Source organism: Phyllostomus hastatus, unplaced genomic scaffold, assembly GCF_019186645.2.
Source record: "Phyllostomus hastatus isolate PE091 unplaced genomic scaffold, TTU_PhHast_1.1 phas_scaffold_39, whole genome shotgun sequence".
NCBI classification, from domain to species: domain Eukaryota; kingdom Metazoa; phylum Chordata; class Mammalia; order Chiroptera; family Phyllostomidae; genus Phyllostomus; species Phyllostomus hastatus.
Genome location: NW_025334028.1, coordinates 36725441 through 36730479, shown reverse-complemented (window position 1 = coordinate 36730479; position 5039 = coordinate 36725441). Strand labels below are relative to the sequence as shown.

Below are 5039 nucleotides of genomic sequence, written 5' to 3'. Positions count from 1 at the left end.
GTCTATAAGTGTTTTTCTGCTTAATCTTTTCACTTTTTTAACCCAGTTCCCAAACTCCCATCCCCTCTGACCACTGTTAGTCTGTTCTCTGTATCCATGAGTCTGTTTCTATTTTTTGTTAGTTATTTTGTTCATTAGATTCCACATATAAGTGAAATTATATGGTATTTGTCTTCCTCTGACTGGCTTATTTCACTTAACATAATACTCTCCAGGTCCATCCATGCTGTTGCAAAAAGTAAGATTTCTTTTTCTATGGCCAAGGAGTATTCCACTTTATAAATGTACCACAGGTTTTTATTCACTAATCTATTGATGGACATTTAGAATGCTTCCAAATCTTGGCTATTGTTAATAGCACTGCAATGAATATAGGGGTGCATATATTTTTCTAAATTAGTGTTTTGAGTTTCTTTGGATATATTCACAAAAGTAGAATTGCTGGGTCATAAGCAATCTTGAGACAGGGGAACAAAGTTGGAGGTATGCTACCTGATATCAAACTGTGTTACAAGGCCATAGCAATCAAAACAGAATGGTACTGGCATAAACATAGTCATATAGATCAATCAAACAGAATAGAAGGCCCAAAAATAAACCCATGCCTTATACTCAATATTTGACAAAGGAGGCAAGAGCATACAATGGGATAAAGAAAGTCTATTCAGTAAATGGTGTTGAGAAAATTAAAAGATACATGCAAAAAAACATGAAACCAGGTCACCTCCTTATACCACACAGAAAAATAAACTCAAAATGAATTAAAAACTTAAATGTAAGTCATGAAGCCATAAAAATCCTAGAAGAAAACACAGGCAGTAAAATCTCAGACATGTCTTGTAGCAGTATTTTTTTCTGATATATCTCCTTGGGCAAGGGAAACACAAGAAGGAATAAAGAAGTGTCACATGTATTTTTGAAATATTTATGTCTTGTGAACTTACGCAAATCTCTGAATGGCTTCTCATCACACTTAGGAGATAGTTTGATATAATGCTCTGACTGGAACTGGAATCCACCTCTGAAATCACTTGACTCAGTTTTCCCATAGTTCCAAACATGATGGCCTGTCTTATTTTCTTAATCACATAGACCTCCTTTTTTAAGAGTTTTGCCCCATGTTCTTTATTCTGGTTGGGTTTTTCCTCTCCCAACTCATATCCTGACTAATTTATGCTTATTTCAATTTCTTTCCTCCCACTGTAAAGCAGTGATCATGTTTATTTTTGACATGAGCATGTAGGTTATCACTTGATGCAAAGTGAGTGCACAGGAAAAGGTGGCTGCTAAATAAGTCATTTTCTTTATTTAAGATCAAGTTTACTCTATATGAAGAAATGAAAATGAGGACATGTGTTTTTATATAAATTTAAAAAGCAGGTAGTCTTGGGAACATTATGGCTAGTTCAAATGGCATATTGGCAAGATTTAATACAGTCAAATGATATTATAAAAACTTTGCACTATACTTCCTTGTTTTTGTTTGTTCTTCCCCAATTCTTTTGTCTTTTTTCTGTTGATAGTTTTTGGACATTTTAAAATTTAATCATGATACATTGGTTTGGCCTTGCCTTGGGGGATTTAGATAGCCATATTCGTCAGGATGCTTTAGAGAAATAGAACCAATAGGATGCACATATTTGTGTGAAGGCATTTATTTTAAGGAATATCCAATTCACATGCCTGTGGAGGCATGGTAAGTCCAACATCTGGTGGAAGGTTCTAACAGACTGGAGATCAAGAGGAGTTAATATTTGAGTCCAAGGGCTGCCTACTGTAGAACCAGGAGGAGCTGATGTTGTAGATAAACTCTGAAGGCTGTCCATGAGAGATTCCCACTTGTTCAGGGTGGGCCAGACTTTTGTTCTATTCTTCAACTGTCTGGGTGGGGCCATGTATGTTGTATTACTCAAAGTCTGCCAATTTAAATGTAAATTTCATGCAAAAGCACCCTCATAGAAACACCCAGAATAATGTTTGTGTATTAAGGTCCAGACAAATTGATTCATAAAATTAACCATCACTATAGCTAATGAGAGATTTAGGTTAAATTGCCCAAGTATATGGTCTTTCTAACTTTAAGGTCTATAAAAAAGTGTTATCATATTCCAACTCCTAATGCAGCACAGGTTTAATAAATGCAGTATTCTCTCTTTTTCTAACTCTAGGATTACTTCATGGGTGGCAAGTGAGGTGTGACACACAAGGAACAGAAATCATCTATATGATATTATCATGCATAGTAACAGAAATAGAAGTTTTCTAGTTAAATTTTCATTATAAACATGAAAAAATGGATACATTTCATTAGAGAAATTTCAAATCTAAGGACTAATTGCAAAAATTTTATTTTATTATTTTTAAAAAATTGTATTTATTTATTTTTTAGAGAGGGGAAGGGAGGTAGAAAGAGAGGGAGACAAACATCAATGTGTGGTTGCCTCTAACATGCCTCCTACTGGGGACCTGGCCCACAACCCAGGCATTTGCCCTAGACTGGGAATTGAACCAGTGACCCATTGGTTCACAGGTCAGCACTCAACCCAGCCAGAGCTAGATGCAAATATTTTGTAATGGCATGGATAAAGACAATGGTGTGGGGATTAACTGTGGGAGTGGAGAGTGGGCTGGACAGGGGAGGGCAAAGGGAGGAAATTTGGGCCACTGTAATAGAATAAGTAAGAATAATAAAAAATAAAAAACTTTTACAATGAACAACTGTTGTCATTCGTTTAGGTTCACTAGTTGTTAATTCCTCTGTTTGTCTTTCTATCTCTGAATATATGTATGTGTAGTGCATATGGTTTCCATCATCTCCTCCTCCTCTTTCTCCTTTATAGTGTCATTCTCTTTATTACTATTGTCAGATCATGAAAGTGTGAGTTGCATACATTCCAATACTTCAAGCCTAAAAACTTCATCTATCTTGTAAGAACAAAGCCATCACTTTACATATCCACAATACAATCATCAGATTCAGAAAATGTATCATGATACAATACCAGTGTGTGTTATCAACCCCACATTCATATTTCTCTGATTGTTCTATTAAAGCTTTATTACTCAGCCTTTTTTATTCAAGTCAACATGCAGTCTGGTATTGATCACTTCATTTAGCTGGCACATCTGTTTATTTTTTTTTTCTGAAATAACTCCTCAGTCTTTGTCTTTTTTTAAATTATTTTATTGTTGTTCAATTACAGTTGTCTGCATTTTCCCCTAGCTAGGCTTTATGACATTTACATTTTTTTTGAGGAATATTTTCAAACTCTTTCCTGATTTGTGCATTTCTGTTTGCTGTTTTCTCCTTATGAGTAGACTCTGGTGACTGTTGTGTGTTTGTTGGCAGTTAGGTTCTCCTGAGTTGTGCACCCTCAGCTCATCACTCGGGGAGACACACCTCTCTCTCATTTGTGGAATGTCAATTCTAGTCTCTGGGCTATGATGATATCTGCTATCTTTCTCCACTGTAGTTGCCTTTCCTTTTGTCATTAATGAGCATTCTCTTGGGAGATATCTTTTTTTTTTTTCAGGAAAGAACACAAATGCAGTCCCCACTACTACAAATTATGTAGTTGAGTTTCTCACATTTGAGGGAATCACAGGGGCCAGCACATCTGGAGTGCAATAGCTAAGCCTCGCCCTGGGAAATCCACCTTTGTGATCATGGTATATCTCCTGCCAGGTAAGTATTCTCTGGGGAGATATCTTGAAGCTATTCAAATATCTTGTTTCCAACAAACTTTTACTAAATGGTTTTAGTAATCACTAATCACTCTTGTCTGGATCAATTATTAATATTATGGTTGCTAATGGGTGACCTTACTAACTCCATTGTTCCTACTTCATTTATTATTTGGCATCTCACCATAAATAAGGCTTTCCTTCCTACACCTCCATTTTTGAAGTTAATTGATTCCTGTAGCTTCAAATCAGCATTATAAATATTAAGTTGTACCTAAAATAGGACAGAAGATATACATCTGATATGCAGTATATCATATGGATCCCTGGATAGAACATTGAATCGAAATTTAGTCTTGATTTTACTGATAATGTGTAAAGGGATATTAAAAGAATCACTTCACACTTCTAAGTTTTAATATTTGTATCTACTCAATGAGTGTTTTGACTATTTAATATCAACATCTGATTTTGTTTGAATAGTCCTAAATTTTTTTCAGTGTTTGTATGCCTGAAAGATCTGTAAAAGAGGAAATTACCTCTTCTTAGTCTTAATTTGCATTTGCTCAAGAACTGGCAAGGAAACTCCTAACCCCATTAACTTATTTTGGTTCTCATTAAACTTTTTAATTCATTTATTTCCCTTGTCTATTTCAACCTTATTTTCATCAGTGTTTCTTCTTTGGCAACCGTATTTGGAAAATGTACAGACTGAGCACCAGTGTGGGAGGAATTATACAGCTAAAAAACATCCATGAAATGATCATGGTACTTCAGTTGCTTCAAAATTAATTATAGCCCAACAGTTCCCACATCAAGGCAGCCTGTGGGTTAGAAGGCAGGGCTGAGAGAGTTGTCACTCCAGTAATGACATTCAAGCAGAGTGATTTACTGAGACAAAATCTGTACCAATTTTGACCTACCTTTTAAAAAGGCCATATAACCATTAAACATAGCCCTAGATATGTTCTTAGCAAGTTCTGCCCTATGAATTCTAAAGCTATGAGAAAGTGGTGGTGGAAAGCTGAAGGTTTCCAGAATGCATAACCTCAGGAATCATTTAGGAATTTTAACATCATTACTGATATTTAAGAATCTAAAGAGCAGAATGAGAATCATTCTGGAGATAATATGGGGAACATAAAAAATTTAAGCGTATATTAAAATTTTCAATTTTCAATTCCATAAACAATATATTTGGTTGTTTCTCTTGACATTGTTCAGAGAATAAATTACATATGTATAAAATGCTTTATTTTCCTGCCTATAATTTTTAAACTATAAATTTAAAGTTAAAAAGTATTAAAGTAGCTTTATAATTCCACTGTGATTTTCTTAGAAACAAAATACTCAAG

At 34.8% G+C, this 5039-nt stretch overlaps 1 non-coding gene across 1 annotated transcript; it reads right to left on the bottom strand.

Moving 5' to 3' along the window:
- Positions 1–3530: 3530 nt before the first annotated feature.
- Positions 3531–3693, bottom strand: LOC123806979. The gene has a single exon (XR_006783558.1). It is a non-coding gene; the product is annotated as a U1 spliceosomal RNA (small nuclear RNA).
- Positions 3694–5039: the final 1346 nt, after the last annotated feature.